The 26,428-nt window shown below is 36.4% G+C and overlaps 1 protein-coding gene across 5 annotated transcripts in view; it reads right to left on the reverse strand.

Annotated features, from left to right (window-relative positions):
* Positions 1 to 26,428, reverse strand: part of Rabgap1l (RAB GTPase activating protein 1 like) — a 628,203-nt gene that overhangs the window by 348,535 nt on the left and 253,240 nt on the right. The window lies entirely within an intron of this gene.

The following is a 26,428-nucleotide window of genomic DNA, read 5'->3' on the forward strand; positions in this document are numbered from 1 at the left end:
CCCATAAGGCAAAACACTTCCAGGGATTTTATTTCCCTTCTGGATATTGCAGTAATCACTACATAGTTAAGACTTCGGAGACGGAAATCAGTAAGTAGAATTCATTTGAAGGCAGTCACTGTCAGATACTCATGCTGTTAACATGTAACTCCCTGACATTAACAAAGACACTCAGCAACTGATGAAGGAGCTAATCAGTTTTTTTAGCTAAGCAAATCAATAGCCAACTTACAAAGGGTTCTTAGAATCTTTTGTACAAATGACAAGGCTGCTGCTCTTTCTAAACAGTCTTTGTTGGACTGAGAGAAAAAAAGAGCAAGAGAATCTGCAAGAAGCTGCCAATGACAAAAGGGCAAAGAGTAGGAGGGAGAGAAAAGCACAAGGAACAGGATCCCAGAATCAGAAATCAGTGAGCCAGAGAGAGCTGGGGAGAAAAAAAGGAGGGAAACAGAACTGATAGGACCCAGAAAGACCAGAAAATCAAATGGAACAAGATGGTGGAAGCAGGATATAGCAAGGCAAAGATCCACATCAACACTGTGGGGTCACAAAGAAAGGGTTAAAAGTTAAAATGCAAGTTGGTGCGATGCCATATATTTTCCTTGTTAAAGATAGATGAATTACAACTTTAAATTTCATATGAAATTCCTTAACTTCCTGTCCCACTTTCTTCATATACAATAAGGTGATCTTTGCAAAAGAGTATTTATGGGCACAGATGTCACATAATAAGCACTCCATGTTAGCTTTTATTACATCTGATAAAAGAAGGGACCACAAGTGTGTGTGTTGTACAAAGAATATATAATTCCATTTTGTCCTTCAGTATCCATTTCCTCTAATAGTGATGGATGTGGGTTAGGGTTGGGAGTTGTCAAAATTTACCAAATAAATAAATTCAAATAAATGTCCAGCCTCTTCAAAGAAACTTTCCATTCCTTTTCTAGAATGACTGCTAGGTACAAGGAGGAGACTATACTATCTCCCCGTCATGGCATGACTCCCTTGCTAAAGACCAGTCAATTGGATGGTGTCACAGAGACATCTGCCATTTAAATTGGCTACTAAATGCCCCATGCTTGTGTCTCCTGTGATTTGGCTCATATTTTTGGCAGTCACTATTCAGAACCCAGAATCTTGCTGTAGCTGTAGTTTAAGTTTAGAGGTCCAGTTACTCAGCCTCCTGGCTCTGTCTAGGCTCTGGCCAGCCTATCAGTGCTCTTAGGCTCTATCCCTAGAAGATCAGTGCTGAGGTCTGAATGTTCCATCCAAAACGCATGTTGAGATTTAAGTGGACTCTGATGGTATTAAGAGATGGGCCTGCTTAATGCCATTGTGACAGGAGTGGACTTCTGATGAAAGTTTGGCCATCTTCTTTTATGTAATGCCTCTGTTACAAGATGATGCAGCAAGATGCCTTCACCAGATTCGACCCCTTGACTTCTGGCTCCTCACCTGCGGGCCAAACACACTTCTATTGTTTCTATTTTACCTAGTCTGTGGTACTCTATTCCATCAGCAGAAAAGGGAATAGGCCAGTCAGCTTCTCAGACAATCGGCTATTCTCATATTCTCTCTTGGACCTAACTGGTCGGATGACAATATCATGAACATTGTCAACATCTCCCTCTCTCCTACTTTTGAGATCCAGACACAGATATGCAGAGGAATGAAGACACTGACCAATGATTCTGTTCAGTACTGGAAAGGATTTCTTCTTCCAGAGAGGCAGAAATTGCCCCTGTATCATCCTGAGTCCTTTTATATACCATAGTTTATAGTAAAATTATGAATAGATTTCAAATTTTGTTAATACACATTGGAAAATTTCCAGATTCTAGAAAATTAATTCAGAAAATCTAGACTTTCAAGGCCACAGTTTCACATAAAAAAAATCTAATTTAAAACTCAAAGTTAAAAATAGTTGTCTTTAACCAGCAATTCTACTTCTGTGCAAAATGATGTATGGTCAGAGTTATTCACTGCATCATTACTTGCTAAATCTAAGATTAGGAACTGGTACGTCCACCAACAGGACATGACTGCCATAGGTGATAAAAAGAATGAGGCAGACTTATATCCACTGAAATTACAATAAAGATATCATGTAGAGGGCTGGGGATGTGGCTCAGGCGGTAGCGCGCTCGCCTGGCATGCGTGCGGCCCGGGTTCAATCCTCAGCACCACATACCAACAAAGATGTTGTGTCCACCGAGAACTAAAAAATAAATATTAAAAAAATTCTCTCTCTCTCTCTCTCTCTCTCTCTCTCTCTCTCTCTCTTTAAAAAAAAAGATATCATGTAGAAAAGCAAAATGTAAACTATGTATCTTTTTGTGTACAGAACTGAATGATGGTGTTGTGGTAGGCTGAGAAGGAAAAAGGAGGAGGAGATTTATGTAAAAGTTCATCTTTCTGTATCTTTTGAGTTTTGTTCTTCTACAAGTATTTTAAGATAATAATTTGTTTAAACAAATAGACAAAACAGAATAAAAACTTCAGAGCTAAGTAATATAAAGAAGATGCTGCATCTATTCTAACCCTGAAATAATGAATGCCAGGCATCCATGGGTGGATAAGGGGACACCCTCAACAGGAACAAAGGAGTATTTGGAAAAGATTATTGTTTTAATATTCCCCAAAGATTACACATATCACAGATCCTCTGATATATTTCCACTCCATGGATTTTGTGAACCTGGAAAATGGTGAACAATGAGATTTCATGGTATGCTTCTCAGAGGGAGGCAGTTTGCATCAAACATTCCAACAATGGAGAGCCATGGACTGAAGAAAACACTCAAAAAAGCCTTACACCCCAGGCTGCAGGGTACAATATGCCTCAGAGAGGTCAGACACTTCTCAGAGACATTCAACTGTTCTAATCAGGAGGAAAAGGGGTATGCAGGGTGGTAAATGGTAGAGGCTAGGCCATTTTCTTTCCAAAGGTACTTGCTCTGCAGAAATTGAGCACCCCTCAGCAGGCATCACTTGGCAAAAACTTATCACTCTGGACACCCGCCTCTGACTGGTATGCATACAAGCCAGAGCCCACCCTCCCTTTTCTTGGCAATGGCACAATGAGGGAGGGTGCCAGGTATTACCTCCACCTTCCAGTAAGGCAGGAATATGGTGTCAAAAGTCAAAAAGGGTTAAAATAAAGGCCTTCTTATACTTAAGATAAATGGCAGAGACAGGAAAATATGGTTAAAATTTAAGTTGGAAATGATTAAAAGAAAAAGCACTTCATGCTTTATGCTTAAAATGAATGGTAAAAAAAGGACTCCCAACGGCAGCCATGGTTAAAGATAAACAGTGGGAGAGCACCTGAGCAGTGCAAACAGATCTGACCACCACCCCTTGACCAGAAGACCCTCCAACTCTCACTTTACTACATGTTAAAAGATATGTCTGGAGGGAAGCTAACCCAGGTTTAGGCACATTGTGCATCATGTGGAAACATTTTTACTGTGTACAAACTGAGGTAGGAACAATAGTTGTTTCCCCACACTTTATATAAATGCTGATTCCCAAACACTTGCCCCCCAAACCCTTGCAAAAAATAAACAAACAAAAAACATATGCTGTTCACCCCTTGACTTCTTTGGTTCTATGACTAGGGGATAACCACCTTGCTATACAAATCAATGCAATAAGTGATTCTTTCTAATCCTTTTTTTATTAGCCACGTTCAATTTCTATCCTGCATGAGTGAAAGGATATGCTGAGCCAGTGACACAAGCAGTCTAGGTCAGGGGAAATGAACAGGGAGTGGCAGGAGGAGGGAGAGTAACATGCATATGGAGAAGGGCTGGGTAAAGCAGTTTAAAATGACATTCTACAGCACAAAAAATCTGGCTGCTAGGAAATCTTTCTACTGACCAAGTTAATATTTCACATTAATAATGAAAGCAGAGGAAATAAATTAGCTTAGATGATTAACTTTCATCTAAGAGGGAGGGGAAACAATCCAATGATTAAAATTCTGAAACTAGATATTAATAGCCCAAAACCTTCAGAGAATCATCTCATTTCACCTGGAAAACCATGAAACCACTTATAAATCCTAACTACTTTGTAAAAATTGTCTTAGAGGGATATTTTTCCCCTAACAAAACAACAACAATAATTCAATTGAGAATGAGATGAACAGTGTGTCGAGGTCTACCAACTTGCTCTGCAGTGCTTTAAATAGCAGCAAAAGAGAATAAATTTCCTTCCCTACCATGTTTTTATCTTACATGAAACAGCATCTATTGGCCCAAGGGGAAAGCAGTATATCAACACAAAAGCAGCCTGGCTGAAGATGGCTGTGGCTTTATCTGCAGGAGCCCATCAACAGACATAAGCCTACTTAATTCTACATAAAGCCTCCTGAACCACCAACAGAGTATTATTTTCAAAAGGCAAGAAACAAATCAATGCCATTTTCTCTCAAAAAAATATACAGAATCAATGTTCTAAATATATGCTCTTGAAAATACTAGACTCCAATGGAGACAAATCACAGAAAAAGAAAATAATTTTCTTGAAAAATAATATCTAACTGTAAAACAACAAGGGCCAAAAACAACATCGAGTTCAAATATAAACATGAAACTGCAGGTCTTGAGATTAAATGTTAACTTTGAACTCTGGATGGATTTCAAATAATTTATTTAAAAATAAAAATGGAATTTACTATTAAAGATTACATTCTCTCTCTAAAACTATTACCAATTTTAATACCAGAAAGGGTTATGAATGTCAGTGATAAGTAAATGAAGAACCTGAAATCACTATTTTATGTTTACCTAAACTGAATATATTATTTTTTACACAATTGAGATGACAACTAAATTCCATAAATGCCATTCAGTAATAGTACACATTATGCCAAGCTCTGGGAATGCAACAGGGAGCAAAATGACCATCGCTGACCCTACAGAGCTGACAGCTGATGACAAAGCAACAAAAGGCAGCTCTCCCTATGCTCTTGGGCTGAGGTGGCTGTGCAAGAGCAGGCACAGTGGTCTGCATGGACTGTCCCAACATCAGAGCTTACCACAGGAAGCAGGCAGAGGGATTGGAGAGAAAGAAGTGTGAGAGAAGAGACGGGGAGAGGAGGCTGTGGTGGAGTGGGGTGGGTAGAGGAACACAGTGTGTTGGAGGAAGTGAAAGTAATTCAGTTCATAGGAGAATGAATAAAGACATCTGTCTTCATTCATCAGCTCCTCCTGTTCATTCATTCCATTAATAGTTGTTGATACTATGTGCTATGTGGCAATTCTGTTCAACACTGAAACCATCTTTATCTTTTTCAAATTATGCAGCTCAAATAAATTAAAATCAATATATGTTGTCAAAGCTACTTAGAATATCTTCATTAAGTAGAAATTCTTTGTAAAACAACCAGAAAAAAAAATCAGTGTAATAATGAATACAATCCTTGTGCAAAGAACTTTATAAGCTTGGAATAACTGGTTTGTTTATTTTCTTTTTTTTCCCATTCCCTTTGAATTTCAGAATATGTACATTTAATATAGTTCATTACTTCTGAACTCTGAAGTTTGTGGGTTTGGTGAACTGGAATCAGAGTCAGCAGGGCTGTCTTCCTATCAGAGACTCCAGAAGAGAACCTCCCTTTCTGTCTTGCTAGCTTTTAAAGGCTGCCCATATTCCTTGCACATGGACCTTTTCTTCACCTTTAAAGTGAAAATGAATTGAGTTCTTCTCATCTAGCAGCACTGTGACTTATCTTCTACCTTTCTCTTTGATTATTAAGACCCTCATGATGACAAAAGGCACACCAGCACAATCCAGGTTAGTCTCACTACTGTAAGTAATGCCACCTGCTACCTTGATTCTCACTGCCATGCAATGCAACATTTTCAGACGTTCCAGGGAGTAGGTCAGGGACCACATGTTTTAAACACATATTTATGGATTACTGATCATGTTCAACATGAGAAAGGTACAGTGATGGCTTCCCTCTCCTGTGATATCTGCTAAGGTATGATAAAATGTGTGCAAAATCATACTATCAAGGAAACATACCCATATTTTTCTAGTAGAAATTAGACACCTAAAGAAATGAGAGACCATTATTAGCTCAAAGGCTTAGAGGAAAGATGGCATATGAATCAGGCATATGAAAATGAACGAAGATTTTTTAAAAAGGGATGACATATTCAACAAACACTATTCAGGTAGAGTGAAGAAAACTCATGTGAAGGAGCAGGAACTGGGAATTTCAAGAAAAAAGTGGTGAATGATTCAATTGTGGCAAAGAGGACAGAACAAAAAGAGAAGAGGTCACTAGAGTTTTAATTAGTGGATCACTGATGATCTTCAAATAAGCACTCATAGCCAAGTTATGGTGACAGAAGTCAGATTACAGCTCTTATAGTGTGGGCTGGCAGCAAAAGGTGTAAATGAGTCTCTTGATAAATGTGTACTTTATGCAAAGCAAAATATAAAGAGGTTTGAGAGGCTAGTAAGCTAAAAAGTTTAGATGTATGCAAATAAAACTGGACAGATTAAAAACAAGGGTAAAAAGAAGATGAAGATAAAGGTTTCAACATTTAAATCAATATCTAAAGGTCAAGAATGTTTTAACAAAGTTGATGGCTATATCACTTAAATTCTGAAATTTTAGTTTTGGGGTAAACAGTGAGAGAGATTTTACCCAGTAACCTCAATTTTACAAATGGACTGTGGGGCTATGTCCATTGAAAATACTGTCTGTATTCTCAGATTCTCATATGAAATTTCCTACCCAGTTCCACAAGTGAAAATATTAGGACTCAGCCTACAAAGCACAGGTAAGATCAGTAATAGGCTGGGACTCTATGTGACTAAATGGAAGAAAGATTTTTAAAAATGAAGACATATTCAACAAATACCTTTCTGATGAAACAAACAACACTCCATGGGAAAGAGTGGGAACTGAGAATTTCAAGGAGAAAATGTGAATGAACCACTGTGACAGATGATGAAACAAAGCAACATAGAAAAGGTCACCAGAGTTTTAATTAGTGGGTCATTAATGATCTTCAAATAAATACTCACAGCCAAGTGCTGGTGACAGGAGCCAGATAAGTAATGCTATATCATTAATGGTTCCCACCCAGCAAGCAAGAGAACAATAAGCTCAATTTTTCCTCAAAGTTTTATTGATGGTTTCTTATAGGAAAAAAATCAATTATTGGAATTCTTGAATCATGGATATCCGGAAGTCTCCTCTAGATTTTGAACAATAAAAATATGTTATTTGTAAGGCACTGGAACACAAGTTGTTACACAGGAATCACAAACCCTGGAAGCTTGCTTCAGTAAACTTTTTCTTTCTGCAGTAAGGTTTCTTTTAGTTTACATACGTTATTTCTATGTCCATCGTCTTTTCCCTTCTGATAACAGGCTCCTTTCAGTGCCTTAATTTAAGTGACTACTAAGATAATGAAATATCTAATTGTATGGCATTGAGGAACTATACTGAACCTGAACTTACATTGTACATGTTCCAAGACCACTCTTGTCTTGGCTGCATCTCCCACAGATCTGAAACAATATTGCCACCAAAGAAATAACAAGAACAATGGTGGTCAACTTCTGCCATGAAAGACACGTGATCAGAAAGTAGCATGGTTGTTGACTGGGTCATTTTAACTATAATATTTTCTCATCCTCTTTTCTAAACTCCCTGAATGTGCAGACAGACATGTTAAAAATGAACTAAATAAAATGTAAGTAACACTGAAAAACAAATTTGGGAAAACTGATACAAATAAAAACATAGAGAAGGTCATCAATAGCAGAACAAACCAAAAGAAAGAAAGAATCAATGAGCTCAAAAACAGGGCATTTGAAAACATATAGAGATTTGTTCCCAGGATGTAGGCTCCCTGTTTATCTCTCTTATTGTTTCTTTTGCTGAGAAAAAACTTTTTAGTTTGAGTAAGTCCCATTTGTTGATTCTGGTTGTTAACTCTTGTGCTATGGGTGTCCTATTGAGGAATTTGGAGCCCGATCCCACAGCGTGTAGATCATAACCAACTTTTTCTTCTATCAGATGCCGTGTCTCTGATTCAATATCAAGCTCCTTGATCCATTTTGAGTTAACTTTTGTGCATGGCGAGAGATAGGGATTCAGATTCATTTTGATGCAAATGGATTTCCAGTTTTCCCAGCACCATTTGTTGAAGATGCTATCCTTCCTCCATTGCATGCTTTTAGCCCCTTTATCAAATATAAGATAGTTGTAGTTTTGTGGATTGGTTACTGTGTCCTCTATTCTGTACCATTGGTCCACCCGCCTGTTTTGGTACCAGTACCATGCTGTTTTTGTTACTATTGCTCTGTAGTATAGTTTGAAGTCTGGTATCGCTATACCGCCTGATTCACACTTCCTGCTTAGCATTGTTTTTGCTATTCTGGGTCTTTTATTATTCCATATGAATTTCATGATTCTTTTATCTATTTCTACAAGATATGCTGTTGGGATTTTGATTGGCATTGCATTGAACTTATAGAGAACTTTTGGTAATATCGCCATTTTGATGATGTTAGTTCTACCTATCCATGAGCAGGGTATATTTTTCCATCTTCTAAGGTCTTCTTCTATGTCTTTCTTTAGGGTTCTGTAATTTTCATTGTATAAATCTTTCACCTCTTGTGTTAGGTTGATTCCCAAGTATTTCATTTTTGGGGGGGATATTGTGAATGGAGTAGTTGTCCTCATTTCCGTTTCAGAGGATTTGTCACTGATATACAGGAATGCCTTTGATTTATGCGTGTTGATCTTATATCCTGCCACTTTGCTGAATTCATTTATTAGCTCTAATAGCTTCTTTGTAGACCCTTTTGGGTCTGCTAGGTATAGAATCATATCATCTGCAAATAGTGATAATTTAAATTCTTCTTTTCCTATTTTTATGCCTTTAATTTCTTTCGTCTGCCTAATTGCTCTGGCTACATCCTGGGAACAAATCTTTACTCCACACACTTCAGATAGAGCCCTAATAACCAGAATATACAAAGAACTCAAAAAATTAGACAATAAGATAACAAATAACCCAATCAATAAATGGGCCAAGGACCTGAACAGACACTTCTCAGAGGAGGACATACAATCAATCAACAAGTACATGAAAAAATGCTCACCATCGCTAGCAGTCAGAGAAATGCAAATCAAAACTACCCTAAGATACCATCTCACTCCAGTAAGACTGGCAGCCATTAGGAAGTCAAACAAGAATAAGTGCTGGAGAGGATTCGGGGAAAAGGGCACTCTTGTTCATTGCTGGTGGGACTGCAAATTGGTGCAGCCAATTTGGAAAGCAGTATGGAGATTTCTCGGAAAGCTGGGAATGGAACCACCATTTGACCCAGCTATTCCCCTTCTCGGTCTATTCCCTAAAGCCTTAACAAGAGCATGCTACAGGGACACTGCTACATTGATGTTCATAGCAGCTCAATTCACGATAGCAAGACTGTGGAACCAGCCTAGATGCCCTTCAATAGATGAATGGATAAAAAAAAATGTGGCATTTATACACTATGGAGTATTACTCTGCATTAAAAAATGACAAAATCATAGAATTTGGAGGGAAATGGATGGCATTAGAGCAGATTATGCTAAGTGAAGCAAGTCAATCTTTAAAAAACAAATACCAAATGACTCCTTTGATATAAGGGGAGTAAACAAGGACAGGGTAGGGACGAAGAGCTTGAGAAGAAGATTTACAGTAAACAGGGATGAGAGGTGGGAGGGAAAGGGAGTGAGAAGGGAAATTGCATGGGAATGGAAGGCGATCCTCAGGGTTATACAAAATGACATATAAGAGGAAAGGAGGGGTAAGACAAGATAATACAAATGGAAGAAATGATTTACAGTGGAAGGGGTAGAGAGAGAGAAGGGGAGGGGAGGGGAGGGGAGGGGGGATAGTGGAGAATAGGACAGACAGCAGAATACATCAGACACTAGAAAGGCAATATGTCAATCAATGGAAGGGTAACTGATGTGATACAGCAATCTGTATATGGGGTAAAAGCGGGAGTTCATAACCCACTTGAATCAAACCGTGTAATATGATGTATTAAGAACTATGTAATGTTATGAACGACCAATAAAAAAAAAAAGAAAACATATAGAGGAAAAGGGAGAATAAAAAGTAAAGAAATTTTACTTTGGAACAAATTGTAAATGAAATACCTATTGCTACCCCTCAGGGAATTAGAAAAATAAGAACAAACCAAACTCAAAATTAGTAGAAGGAAAGAAATAATAAGGACCAGAGCAGAAATAAGCAGAGAAATAGAGACTAAACACACACACACACACACACACACACACACACACCAATAAAACAGAGTTGGTTCTTTAAAAACATATACATAATTGAGAAACCCTTTGCTAGACCAACTAAGAAAAAGAGAGAGAAGATTCAACTAAGAAAAAAAGAGGCCAACTAAGAAAAAAAAACAGAGATAAATAAAGAAATAAAGAATATATGTAAGAGCTGGGGCTGGGACACAGTGGCAGAGCACTTGCCTAGCTTGTGTGAGGCACTGGGTTAGATTCTCAGCATCACATAAAAATAAACATATAAAATAAAGGTATTGTGTGCATTTATAGCTAAAATTTTTTAAAATAATATATGCCAATAAATTTGAAAAACCTAGAAGAAACAGACAAATTTCTGGATACAACTAAACCTACTGAGATTGAATCATGAAGAAAAAGAAAACCTGAACAAGTCAATAACAATGAATGAGATTGAATCAGTATTTAAAAAAAAGTCTCCTATGAAAGAAATGTCCAAGGCTAGAGAATTTTGCTGCTTAATTTTATCAAATATTTAAAGAAGAACTAAAACAAATTCTATTTAAAATTGCTCAAAAAAAATTGAAGAGGGGGGAATTCTTCCAATCTCATTCTATAAGGCCAGCAGTATCCTGAGACAAAAACCAACAGCAACAAAAGAAAGCTACAAGACAATTTTCTTCATGAACATAAGTGCAAAAATCTTGAATAAAATGCTACCACCTTGAATCCAATAGAACACTGAAGAGATTATTCACCATAATCTAGTAGGATTAATCCCAGGAATTTAAGTTTGGTTTCACATTCATAAATCAATAAACATGATAAGCCACATCAACAGAATGAAGGATAAAAACCATGTGGTTATCTCCAGACACAGACAAAAAGGCATCTGGTAAAATTCAACATCTCTTTATGAAATAAATTAGGTATAGAAAGAATATAACAAGCCTACAGCTACCCCCACCCAGAATGGGGAAAAGCTGGGATGAGACAAGGATGCCCACTTTAACCATTTTTACTTAACATAGTACTGGAACCCCTAGCCAGAACAGTCAATCAAGAGGAAGAAACAAAAGATATCAAAATTAGTTGAAATTCGAATTGCCACTGTTTTCTGAAATATGATCTTCTATATAGAAAATCCCCAAGACCCCACCTAGAAACTGTCATAACTAATAAATGGATTTAGCTAAGTTACAAAATACAAAAATCAAAATACTAAAATCATTAGTGTTTATATTCACCAGTAGTGAACTCTCTAAAAAAGAAATCAAGAAAGCAATTCCACCTCTAGTAACTATAAAAAATAATACCTAGAAACACAGTTCAACAAAGAGGTAAAAGATGAAGAAAAAGAAACCTGAACAAGTCAATAACAATGAATGAGATTGAATCATGTGAAAACTATAAAACTTTATGAAAGAAACTGAATAGGACACACACACACACACACACACACACACACACACAAATAGGAAGGTACTCCATGTTCATGGATTGAAAGAATCAGTATTGTTAAAATGTCCATAATACCTGAAGCAATCTACAGTCTCAATGCAATCTCTATCAAAATACCAATAACTTTCTTCACAGAACTAAAAATAGTAATCCTAAAATTCAATGGAACCACAAACAGCCAAAGCAACTTCAAGGTGGTTGTGGGCAGGGGGAGCAAGTTTTTGAAATCAGACTTCAAAACTATACTAATCAAAACAACATGGTACTAACATAAAAACAAACACATAGACCAACAGAAGAGAATACAGCTAGCCTAGAATTAAATCCACATGTCTACAGTCAACTGATCTTCAACAAAGGTACTAAACAGTGCTGGGAATATTGGATATCCACAAACAGACTCCTCTCTTTCATCAGTTACAAAAATCAACTCAAAATGGATTAAAGACCTAAACCTAAGACCTTAAACTATGAAACTACTACAAGAAAATATGGGGGAAATATGTTAGGACACTGGAACAAGCAAAGATTTTTTTTGGTATAAAACCCCAAAAGCACAAGAAAGAAAAGCAATAATAGACAAATGAGATTATATCAAATTAAAGAGCATGTGTACAGAAAAAGAAACAAATAATAGAGTTGAAGAGACAATATATAGAATAGGAGGAAAATATTAGTAAACTATTCATCCCATAAGGGATTAAAAAAGCAAGATTTTGTAAAGAATTCCATCAACACACAAGTAAAAAACAACAACATACTCTAAATAACTGGATTATTCAAAAGAACTGAATAAACATTTCTGAAAGAAAGAAAGAAAGAAAGAAAGAAAAGAAAAGAAAAGAAAAGAAAAGAAAGACAAATGGCCAAGAGGTATATGAAAAAATGTTCAATATCACTAATCATCAGGAAAATGCAAATCAAAATAAGACAGCTTATCACCCTAGTTAGAATGTATATTACCAAAAAGACAAAAGATGACAAATGGTGGGGGTGCCACAGATATAGATAAAAGGGGACTCTCCTCCCCAGCCCTGCACACTATAGAAAGGAATGCAAATTAGTATGTCCATTGTGGAAAACAGTATATAAGTTCCCTAAAAACAACAACAACAAAAAAACTGGATGTGGTAGCTCATACCTGCAGTCCCCAGCTGCTAGTTTAAGGCTAGCCTGGGCAACTTAGCCAGAACTTCCCTCAAAAGAAAAAAAAAATTTTTTTTAAAAGGTTAGGCATATAGTTCAGTGAAAGTGTTTACCTAGCTTGTACAAGGCCCTACAGTAAATGAAATCCTTTGTAACTGCTGGATATAAGTTCAAGGAAAATGAAATCAGTACATCAAAAAGCCATCTGCTATCTCATATTTACTGCAGCAGTATTCACAATAGTTAAGAAATGTAAACAACCTAACCATCCATTGATTGATGAATGGATAAAGAAAATGTAGTATGTGTACACACATACACATGAATATTATTTAAACAAAAAAGATTAAATTACGAGTAGAGGTATAGTTCACTGATAAACACTTGCCTAGCATTCACAAGGCCCTGGATTCAACCCCAAAAATGATGGATGGCAGGGGATGAAATGCTGTCACTTGTGACAATATAGAAGGAAGTGGAGCTTATTATGCTAAGTGAAAAATGCTAGGCACAGAAAGACAAGTACTGAATGTTCTCACTCATATATAGAATATTAAAAAAAAATTTTGACCTTATAGAAGTTCAAAGTAGAATGGTGGTTACCGGAGCTGGGGAAAAGAGAGGAGAAAAAGAGAGAGGGAAAAGATGATTAATGACTACGGAGTTATAATTAGACAGGAGACGGAAGTTTTGGTGTTTCATTGCATAGTAGTAGAACTACAGGTAATGATAATGTATTGTATATTTTTTAAAAGCCTGAAATAGGAATTTGAATTTTTTACCATAAAGAAATGATAAATGTTTGAGCAGACAAATATTTTTACACTGATATGACTATAAAACAATGTATACATGTATCAAAATATCATATGGCACCCCACAAATATACATAATTTTCATGTCAGTTTAAAATTTTAAAAATAAAAAATATAAGTCCTAGACAATGAACTAGTAGTTTTTAACTATTTTATTATAGTTAAATGGAAAATCTCTCTTAATAGTCTTTTTTTCTTCTTTCTTCTTGGCAGTAATAAAACTCCATGGCTAGAGTTTGAGCAGCCATCTCAAACCACAAGGCAGAAACTCTGTGATGGCAAGGTGGCAACATAACAAAACCGCTGAGGTTTTTACAGCACAGATTTGCCTCACAAGCCCTGAATCATCTGCCTCAAGCTTCATTTTCATGGGAGGAAAATAAACTTCCTCTTTAAGCCACTTTTATCTTATACGTGAACCTTCTCCTAACTGACACAATGGCCATATCCTAACAATTCCACTCCTGGTATATACTCTAAGGTATAGACCAGAAATGACCAAGAGAACTTGTTGGGATGATGAAAATGTTCTGAATTTTTGCTGTCCCATCCAACACTTAAAATATTTTTTAGTAATTGAAATAGATGGGAAATTTTAATTTAAATTAATTTAAATAGCCATTTGTGGTTAGCAGCTGTTGTATCAGCTAACCTAGCTCTAGGCACTAAGGAGCATCAAAATTCTAACTGCATTAAGGTGATATAAAATTGTTCCTTAATTTACATATAACATTAAAGTAAATTCACAAACATTACTTAACTTTCACAAGAGATATATCTGCAGTTAAATTTTGCTAAAGCAGTTTTACTAACAGTACATGCCAACCTAAACCTACACAAACTCAACACACGTTAGCTGTTAATTGTGAAGATGAAGACAACCTGATATTGGGTCCAGATGAAGATTTTCTACTCAAGTTCAAAAAACTGTCTGCCTTTCTTCTTAATCAGAAATCCATCACTCTAGCAGCTGTTAATGGAACTTAAACATGTCTAGTCATGTGTTCTTAAGTAGATATACTGAATGTCTAGAAAAGGGTGGCACCTTTTCAATTTGTTAAAAATTGACCTAGGGATTAGGGCTGTGGCTTAGCGGTAGCACACTTGCTTGGCATGTGTGAGGCATTGGGTTTGATTTTTAGCACCACATATAAATAAATAAAATAAAGGTTTATCAACAAATAAAAAATTATATTTTTTAAAAAATTGACCTAATTTTATGCTGGAGAATATCAAAGCAAAATCTTTACTTGTATCTCAATTAACACTACTTTCTAACATGCAATGTAAATTGTTTATTTTAAAAATTAGTAGAGACGACTTCTATCCATTCTTACCACCTTTGTGTTAAGAGGTGTGAATATTGTAAATTGTGAAGCACCGTTCTTGGGTTATAAATACACTAGAATCACAACAGTCACCTCAAAAAGGCCATTTGGTCCAGCATTCTCACTCAAGAGAGAATTGTTAACTGTCCCGTGACACATTTATTATCTGCTCCTATTTCCCCTCTCCCGACAGAACTAATCTCTGTGTGATCCTACCACATTCTATGTGCTAGATGTCCTTCTTGCACAGTTTCTGCTATACGTAGTCATGATGGTCTTCAAAACTGTCTCTGCTGCAGATCCTGAAACCTCAAGGGTATCGTGCTGCTGGGGAAAAAACTACCCAGAGGTAACACAAAGGAGCTTGCTCTTGAGGGCAAAGGAGCAGAAAGAAGCCATGTAATCACAGATCTCTAATCCCACACTTCATGCAGGACTGGCCTTGGTGGCAATGTGCTTTAATTTAATTCATTCTGTAATCCATTTGGGGGTACACTACTGTTTGCTTACAAATTTTGAATTGCAAAATAGTATGCAAATTAGTGAATAAGCTATTAAATTTAAGCAGATGATGGATTTATCCTAAATAAAGCTTTTAAATCACTGTGGCTGACACTACACAGTTTGCTGAGCCTAGTATTCTAAACGGCACCCGCTATTTCTGGTAAGATTATCTAATAACTGCAACCTCTATATAATCCTTTGTTTTAAATAATTTGTAAAGACTCAATTAGGTATTATATGAATACCACCCACACCTTTAAAAAAGAAAGAAACATAAGGAAATAGAAAACTCAATTTACAAGTTAAAAGATAAAATTTTCTTAAATTGAATTTTAATGACATACTTTTAGAATTTAACTATTGTTTATTGTTAAAGCTAAAATGACAAACAACCTGTTAGTTATCTGAATTCCTTTTTTTTTTTTTTTTTTTGGTATCAGGGATTGAACCCAGGGCACATAAACACTCAGCCACATCCCTAACCCTTTTTATTTTTGATTTTGAGACAGGGTCTCCCTAAATTGCTTAGAGCCTCCATTTTAAAATAAACCTGCAGTCTCACCAGGCAAGCCATGGAGCTCTCCAAGATGTCAGTCAGGCATAGCCTGATAAAAGCAAGTCATTTTCAGGGTGAAGTCACATGTCACTTGTCATAACCCTGAGAAGAGTCAGAAGTGTGATATCAGGGCGGAAAACCTACTTGGTGAAACCCTATGTCCTGACTCCAAGAATGAAAGATGTCACTAAGAAACCTGGTAACAGCTAATAGGGACCCAAAGGGTGGGCAGAAGTCCCAAAATTTAATATAAATATTGGAGCAAACGAACATTCAGCCAGCTGACACTTATGCACACAAGCCTGAGAGCCTGATGGGGACATAGACTGACATCCCAACTCTTTTCATGTCCCTTATCTTCTGTGGTGTTCTCACCACTCTCAAACTCAAGAGCAGCCTCTTGACTCTGGCGAGAAAAGGATGTCTCCTAACCACCATCTACTCAGCCAGCCATCAACTCCACCTCAGGAGAAGCCTCTGTGAGTTCCCGATCTGGTTGCTGTGGTCTGAGTGAGTGTGCATCTTCTGGCCTTGAGACCTAAGACTTACAACTTTAAATCTAGCACTTAAGCTTAGCATGCAGAGGGAATGTCTGTGATAGGTCTGTCATGATTGCAGTGCTTAGAGATAACCTAGAATTTTGCTCCGAATTTATTATGTTTATTGCTTTTAGCAGCTTGAATTATTGTGTTTGTAGTGCCCAGCATTAAGGATTGTCATTTTTTAAATTAAGAACCTATAGAGTGAAATTGTATTAAGTGATTTGAGTGAATAAAGCATAGAAAAGGGCATTAGCACATGGACATTCTTTATTTCTCCCCTCGACTGCATATGTCATATTTTTGCCCATCATGACAAGTGTTAGTCCACCTGCATCAAGATTTGAGAAGCTTTGAAAAATGTAGTTTCCTATGTTCTAAAACCCCACCAAACAGATTCTGAGGATTGAAGTTCAGGCACGTATAATTTTTGGCATACTTTCTCCCATGTGATTCTGGCTCATGCTAAGGTTTAACTACTACTTAATAACAAAGTAGACACTTGGTAATGCAGTAAGAGGCAAAGAAAGAGATGTAACACACACTTTCTAGCTAGATACAGTCCCTAGACTAGAACAATGGTATCACCTTTTAGACTTCTTAGAAATGCAGCCCATCAAGGTCATTCCAGCATTGTTGATTAAGAATTTGTTTTTTAACAAGATCCTCTGGTAATTCATATTTGCATCAAGCCTGAGATTAACTGATCCAGAGCAGTTACTTCTGGATGTGGATTACTTAGGATATGATCCCACATCAGTCAAACATCAAAACATGTTAGAGACATTGTAAATATCTGAAACACACATTATAGCAAACTAGTCAAAGGCAAGGCCCTGTTGAAATGTGGAAGATTCTCAATGTCTTCTGGTAAATTTGTCAAAAAAAATGTTATTGTTTCTATACTTTAATAATCTGCCTGGAGCTGAGACTGGGGCCCAGCGTTGAGCACTCGCCTGGCACATGCGAGGTGCTGGCTTCGATCCTCAGCACTACATAAAAATAAATAAATAAAACAAAGATATTAAAAATAATAATAATAATAATATGGCTGCCTTCAAACACATCAATTAGCTACAGAGATTTGTGAGAGGCATTACCCTATAATACCTTTGGACACTTTATTTTATACCCAAATGATATTACAATACTCAAGCAGTACCAATCATTAGATCCAAGAGGGAGGGGTCACTGTCACAGAGTCTATGTTTCAGACAGCCCTCACTATCATAAAGAACCCAAATTAAATACATTAAAGAATACCTTCTGCCACTGGGATCTGGCTCAGACTGAAACAGTGTTACCAGAAACCCTACATGTCTACTTTCAGAGAAATACTTCAAGATCCAAAGAAATGCCTGTTCACCTCTCTTGCACTGTGTTCTCAAAATAAAGAGATCCCGTGTCAGAATGAAGGTTTATGGGTTGCGCTACTGTGGAAGACAGAGAAAGATACTGCACTGGAGCTTCAGGAGGACTTGAACAACTAAAGCACTTAGGTAAAAGACTAATTAATGAACTTGTCCAATATTTCCTCTCAGGTATCATGAATACAATAAATCCCTGCAAACCAAGAACCATTTCCCAATAGTACCAAGAGTTCATTTTCTTGCTTCATGTTTTAATTTTTGGTTCTGGAGGTATTCAAAAATTAAAGAGATACTTAAATGAGTTATACATAGTAGCTGACAAGTCTTTTATAACATTAAGGAATTCATAAATCTCTTCTGCTTTGTCTTTTACCTTAATAGATCATTTGGTATGATAACAGAAGAGAAATAACCTAAAATTTTAGCTCAAATTTTTGAGTAGCTATTTTAATTTCTCTTTTTATAAAATATATTCAAATTTTGGCAAATATCTACAATATTTAATTGGTCAGTAAATCACTTCAAAATTTATTAAAATTTCATTAACAAAATAATTAAAATTTAAATGTCATAGATATAACTAATATGTTTAGAGATTTAGCCATTTTAATTTTAAACTCAGAATTCTAAAGATTAGAACATGATTGTGAAGAAAAGAGTTGATAACAGCAAGCCTAAAACAGATAACCTCAGTAAGGTCTGCTCAGAAGCTTTTCCCTTTGCTGGCATCTGCAGACTTGAATTGCAGGAGGGTTCCCACTATTTAATCATTGGTGAGTGTGGATTACTATACTTAACTCTTTGCACAACCAACACAGCCCATACCAAATGCTTACTCTCCTGAAAGTTCAGGGATCTTGGTACATGCTAAGCAAAGGATATCTACAAGTGGGCTTTTGATAAAAACTCTGGACTCAAGCTGGGGTTGTGGCTCAGTGGTACAGCACTTGCTTAGCACATGTAAGGTACTGGGTTTAATCATCAATACCACATATAAAAAAAAATAAAGGCATTGTGTCCATCTACAAGACAGACAGACAGACAGACAGACACACACACACACACACACACACCCCCTAGACTCGGGCTCAAGCAAGCCTCTCTGTCAGACAACACTGCACATGTTCACAAGTTAATAGTGGAGGAATCACTCAGCCTGTGGAACTCAAATGGAAGAGGATTCTTGAAAGCTCATGCCTGGTTCCCACCAGACATGCCCACATGCCTCTTCCTTTAATTGAGTTCCTTGTATCCTTCTACTGTAGTAAATATGATGACGAAAATACTATGCTGAGTCCTAAGAGTCCTTCTAGCAAATCACCAGATCCAAGCTGATTTGGGGAACCTCAACACAATTACAAAAAACTTAACCCCTGTTTGGGAAAATGGACAAATAATCTGTTTGACTTCATCACAAATCTCGACCACATTCTTTGCCCCCATGTTGTTAGTCACCTAGGTCTCACATGCTCTTCTTTCATATCACTTTCTTTGCCTTCCCACCATAATCATCTCCTTACTTTCCTTCCACTGTCCTTTCCCTTTTCACTTCAAGCTCAGATTATGACAGGGTTCTCTGTCTCAGCTCCACATATAGTCACATTTAGGGTTAGGGCTTCAATGTATGAATTAGTGGGGGAAACACATTCATTCAATCCACAAGAGTCTCCTAGCTGGTCTCTCGACCTCTTGTAATAAATTCTGCATTCTACAGCCAGACTGAGCTTCATAAGAGAGACTCCCATGCCCATAGTCCTCAAAGGAGGGGACTGCAACACCTATGGTAGGCAGAACTTTACCTGTATCTAACACCTGAATGGAGTCTGCTTGGAGGTCAAAAATTAGAGCTGTTTGGGTGTTAGTATTTAGTTCTACTTTGGACTTGTTAAAGTTCTTTTAAAAATGTAACTGCCTTGTATTAAATTTTAATTATTGCCCAGGTTTCTAAGATTTTGTTAAGTTTGGCAAAATTTCTAATATATGGCTGTGGGTGTAGCTCAGTGGTAAAGAGCTTGCCTAGCATGCACAAGGCCCTGGGTTCAATCCAAGGCACTGTGAGCATACGCACGCACATGCATACACACACAAACACAAACACACACACACACACACACACACACACACACACACACAAAATAATCCTAATATATAAAGAGATTATCTCCTTTCTACACAAATTATTTCCTACCAGATATACTCAGTATTAGAAAGCAAACCGAATAGTTCTACTTTCCCTACTAGAGGGGATCAATTTACATTAATGTTACCATTATATCCCAGCCTGAGTAGAAAGGAAAAATAATTCAATACCAGTAACATATAATCAATGCAATAATCACATTCAATCAAAAGGGAGCTGCAGCCACATGACAGCTAAGGTCTATGACTGAATTCAAACATAAAGACTATATACAAAAACAGATAAATACAAACCTTTTAAAACCATTCCTGAAGAAATCTATACAAAGTAGCTGAAATGGCCTTAATTGAAACATAATCAGTATCAATAAATCAAGATTTTTTTCCTAAATGACTGCTATGTATAAGTTAAATTCTAGTTAGTTGCTTCAGCGATAAAAAATTACTTAATATATAATGTCCATATTCTTAAATCTCAAATAGGAAGGTGTGAAATTACTTTTTTTTTTCCTAAGCCAAAATTCAAGGGACTAGAAAGTACAAGAACCTGATGGAACTTCTGAAAGTAAGACTCAGTTTCTGGATGATGGTAAAGAGGTAAACAGGAAGTGCAGCTATGACAAGCTATCTGCTATGTGAGATGGGGAGATGCTGAGCCAGGACATCTGGGCAAGCAGCTGGCAAGTGCACTGGTCCTGTGTTAGTAAGGAAAGAGTTCAGGTGGGCGGTGGCTGTATCGTAGGCAAGATCATGCAGCCAGAGTCAAAAATGATGACACACACAGGACATGTGTAGGCTACAATTCTCATAATGCCAGAGAAAGCTCTGCTCTTATCCACCTGGAACAACTGCACTTTCCTCGAAAGCAGCTTGGTTCTACAGGATTTGGTTCTCCCCTGGGCTTTAAAGGAGTGAGAAGCCCATTTGTCAGTGACAATCCACAATGAAGGCAGCTAGCTGACACTTTTCAGGAACTAGAACTGAATGAAATTTAGTTTCTTTTCAGGACTGGTCTGGTGAACCATTTTGATGTTTCTGTTTTATTCCAGTTGAACAGCTTTAAAAAACCGTTTAACTCAAACTTGGTTGGTTCTAACTCAAACTGCACAATCAGTGGCCCAAGACTGACTACTGGGCAGGGCAAGAACTTTCAGTGAGAGAGTCTTTCTGCAGAACTTCCAGGATCTTGCTCTTCCCCCAGAGCAGAGACACTTCCAAAACAGTTTTGTATAATGATCTTCACTTTTCTGAGTGTACTCACCTGAAGAGATTGTCAAAAATTCAGGTTTCAGATTCCCACATCCTAGATATTCTGACTTAAGGGGTGTTAAGATAGTGCTTATTAGAATGGTGTACTCCCAGAAACTAACAGTGAGCCTGATATAAATTGTCCACTAATGAAAAATGCTGGAATAGGGGCTGGGGATGTGGCTCAAGCGGTAGTGCTCTTGCCTGGTATGCATGCGGCGCCGGGTTTGATCCTCAGCACCACATACAAAAAAGATGTTGTGTCCGCAGAAAACTAAAAAAATAAATATTAAAAAAATTCCTCTCTCTCTCTCTCTCTGTCTCTCTCTCTCTCTCTCAAAAAAGAAAAGAAAAGAAAAATGTTGGAATAGTGGTTTATAGGATTAATTCACAACAGAGAAATGACTTGATTTACTAGGAAATAGTAACTTTGTTGCTAGAAAAATACAGGAAACAACATGATACTTTCTGCTATCTGTTAACTAAAATAATTTCCTTGTTACAAATGTATTCATATGTAATTATATATATAAGTGCAAAGATTTGAGACATTTATTGGGGACAATAAATCAAAGCAATACTTATCTGACATTCAGCAATTTAGGACAGGCTGTTGTAGAGTCACAGCTACAGATTTCTAATACTAGATTTAAAAAAACATAAGCATAACACACACACCAAGTATGTATACATTCTGGTTTTAGCTTTTTATAAAACATTTTGATAATAGCATCCTAAAAGTTAGAGAGAAAAAACATAAACATATTTAAGCAAAATCCCAAAGTGAATAGCAGGATAATCTATTCAAAAGCAAAAATAGTCCCCTGAATTTTAGTATAATACTCAACAATAAAGCTAAGACAGTCTGTCTATAAATACTTAATGAATATCTACCATATATGGAGTATGGCTCTAGGTGGTAGACACACAGTGTGGAATGTCACAAAGTCCTTGCCCCATGAAACTTACTGACAATGTTTTAAGAGAAGAAAGTTCATATATATACATACACATATAAACACACACACATATACATGCATTTATAAGACATATATATGAATATATATTTGTATATAAACATATTCATATATACATAAATACATATATACACACAAATATGCATACACACACATCAGTGTCTATTCTTTGTTCTGTTTTTTAAAAATATTTGGCACAATAATATCCAATATTAGTCTAGGGAACTAATAATCACTATTGAAATTCAAGGTTTGATATTTTCACAAACATATCTATACATTCTGCTTTGTTTTTGGTATCTTTTTAATTTTACCCCATCAATAATATTCTATTAAACTTTAAGTAGATGATAGCAATTTTTTATGCTGTAACACTAACAAAATCAAAGAACCGATACAGAGAATCAATTAACAGATCTATCATTCAACAATGATAAGGAGAAATTCTTATTTAAAAAAAAAAGAAAACAGATTTGGGCTGGGGTTGTTACTCTGTCGAAGAGTGCTTGCCTAGCACATGTGAGGCACTGGGTTCAATCCACAGCACCATATAAAATAAATTTAAAAAATAAAATAAAGGTATTGTGTCCATCTACAAGTAAAAAAAATGTTAAATAAAAAGCAGAATTACTTAATGTGAAATCAGTGTTTGTATTTTTTTTGTGTGTTAATGCAAAACTCTCTGCTGGTGTTTTAGTCTAAGTCACTAGGACACCTCTATTACACCTAGAACCCACCATAGCATCTCTCTCGTGTGGAAGAAAACTAAAGTCTCTATTTTTTTTTTTTGCTTATCTTTATTCACATGAATGAAGTTTATATGACCATTAGATTATAGAAATACAGAAGAACCCTTTAAAAATGCAAGTTGTAGAGTGCTTAACCTAGCACGCGTGAGGTACTGGGTTTGATCCTTAGCACCACATAAAAATAAAATACAGGTATTGTGTTCAGCTACAACTAAAAATATATATATTAAAAAGATACAAGATGTTATAGAAAAGTACCAGAAAGGCAAGAATTGATCTTAAATCTCAACAAAATATTTCAACTATAGAAATACTAAAAATTGGCCATAGGAGCTGACACACACCTATAATCCCAGTGGTTCCAGTGGCTGAGGCAGGAGGATCGAAAGTTCAAAATCAGCCTCAGCAATTTGGCAAGTCCCTAGGCAGCTTAATGAGACCCTGTCTCAAAATAAAAAATTTAATAGGGCTAGGGATGTGGTTTAGTGGCTAAGCGCCCCCTGGGTTTAATTCCCAGTACCAAAATAAAAAAAGAAAGAAATACTTAAAATTACCTTTTTATAATATAATCCCACATATATGACTATCACATGGGCAGAAAAAAAATATGACCAAAGAGGTCTCTTCCAACCCTAAGATTTTATGATTTTATAATATTTTTAAGATGCTAAATTTTTCTTATTCAGGGAAATTTGCAACTTTAATCATGATCCTCATCAATTCTCTGGTTTTGGAAATCTCCTCTACAACAAATTTGGTTAGTTTGCTTTATTAGTTTTCAGGTGGTTTTGTTTTGATGTACATGTAAGAATACTGGTAACTACCAGATAGTAGGAGGCAAGAGGAGGCAACATAGAGTACAAAGGATTTGTTTTGAGTGGCAGATAAAAATGGATTCAAATTCTATAGATTCCTCCATTTAGATATGTGATGACCAAACTATTTGAAGTATGACACTTACCTGTGAAATGAAACTGCTAAAAGGGTTAAATAAAATAATATGTATTATACATGTTTACTATGAAGATATGTATAGATATGTTCATGGAACTAGTCATACATTAGCTATGGTATAAATGTCATTTCTCATCCATTTTCAGACAATATTTTTCCTCTCATAGAGACCTGAGAACCATGACTAAGTAAAACATCCAGCATTTCCCAAATTCATTTGCAGACTCTCATGCCCTGCTGCATTTTAATGAGACACAAAGATACACCAAAGTACCTAGTAACAGATCTGTTAATACTAATATTTGAGAAACTGTGAACCATTAGAAATATGATAAATTCCTAAAGAGAAGACAAAAAGTTTAAGCTTTCAACAAAAAAATATGAATTTCAGGATAAGTGTGATGCTTCATCTACTAAAATTCTGGACAGATGGCTTTCAAGACTTTAAAAATAAAGATATTTTAACTGTGTCTATCCCTAGGAATAAATGGGAAGGGGAACCTTGCAGTGTATATATTTGTGTGTCTGTGTGTGTATATACTCATTCAAATGGGTTTTTAGATCAGGAAAGCCTGAGATAGTGTATATTTAATTCCTAAAAGGCCAACAATAATGACTATTCCTGATGCTAATATTTATTGGGTTCTTCTGTATGTTGGGTTCTTATGATCAGTGATTCATATTCATTATCATACATGCTGCTAAAAGCAGGTATGATTATTAGGAAAGCAAGGGTCAGAGAGGTTAGGCAATGTGCTTAGTATTACACAGGTAACAAAAAGTAGAATAAAAAATTAAAACCCAAATCAGTTTGACACTGGAGTCCTGGCTGAACCACTGTTTCATTCTTTTTGACAAGTATCTACGAAATAACTGAAAATAAAAGGGCTGAGCATGGTGGTGCAAGCCTGTAATTCCATCTTCTGTGAATCTGAGACAGGAAGATTGTCAGGTTTGAAAGCAGTGTGGGCAACTTTAGTGAGACCCTATCTCAAAATATAATTTTACAAGAGCTAGAAAAGCTCAGTGGGAAAGCACTTGCCTAGCATGTGCATGTCTTTGGTTTTGTCCCCCATATTGCCATCTACCTCCTCCTCAAAAATAAATAAATAAATAAATAAATAAATAAATAAATAAATAAATAAATAAATAAAGGAGAGAGAGAAGAGGAAAGGAAGGAAAGGAAAACAAGGCAGCTAGGCTTAAATATATAGAGTTAGAAGTGGATAAATGGCCATACTTGAAATCTGCTTATAAGGCAAAATAAATTTAGAAGAAAGCTTTTTGGTAAATTCTGCTATGGTACTCTCCTATCTACATCATTATCATTGGCTTGAATTAAACAAAGAAGGTAAACTTTTCACATCTATAACAGATTCAGAAAGATCACATAAAATTAGAAAGAAGGGAGGCTGGGGTTGTGGCTCAGTGGTGGAGTGCTCGCCTTGATGGGTAAGGCACTGTGTTCGAGCCTCAGTATACATAATAATAAATAAATAAAAATAAAGGCATTGTGTCCACCTAAAACTAAAAAAAAAATATATTTTTTAAAAAAACCTAGAAAGAAGGGCTAAGTGAGAGATGACAGTAAAGTCCTGCATCTAGGTTCAGTAAACTGACTGTCCAATTCAAAAGAAGTAAGATCTAGCTGAAGATCTTACTGTCCACATAGACAGAGCTGAAAAGACTATGTATGAAACTAGCATGACCCTGCTGCTTACACGGCTAAATTACACCTGGGCTGCATTAAGGGAAGTACATAGTCTGGATGAGGCAACTATTAATCCCACTACAAAGGAGGAAACTGTCCACAACCAACCGTAGCCTACCAGTCTATGCTCTGGCCTGCCTTCTTCAGAGGTGGCCTAGCTGACATGGTAATCCCAGTAGTTCCATTGCACACACCACTTAGCAGCTCCCACTTTCCTAGTTACACACAGGACAAAAGCAGGTCAGAAGCACATCACTACGGGGATTCCAAAATGGCAAAGGCCATTCATGTTTCTGAGTGGGGTACAGTCATAATCATGAAGCCCTGTAAGCCAAACCACAGTGGCCTTCCATCCCCACATCCTCTCTCTGGTAACCCTGTTTTATTTTCTTCATGGAAATTATTATAATCTGAAACTACCTTATTTTTTACTTGGTAACTTCAACTGGAATAATGTTTGTTCACCTCTGTTTGGATGTAAACCCCACGAGAACAGAACTTATTATTCTTGTTCACTACATGCCAAGTACCACAGTGACTTTCAGGTGGTTTTGTTTTGATATACATGTAAGAATACTGGTAACTACCAGATAGTAGTTACCAACTTAAGAGGTGCCCAATAAATATT

The sequence above is a fragment of the Urocitellus parryii genome, chromosome 9 (genome assembly GCF_045843805.1).
Source record: "Urocitellus parryii isolate mUroPar1 chromosome 9, mUroPar1.hap1, whole genome shotgun sequence".
Classification (NCBI taxonomy): Eukaryota; Metazoa; Chordata; class Mammalia; order Rodentia; family Sciuridae; genus Urocitellus; species Urocitellus parryii.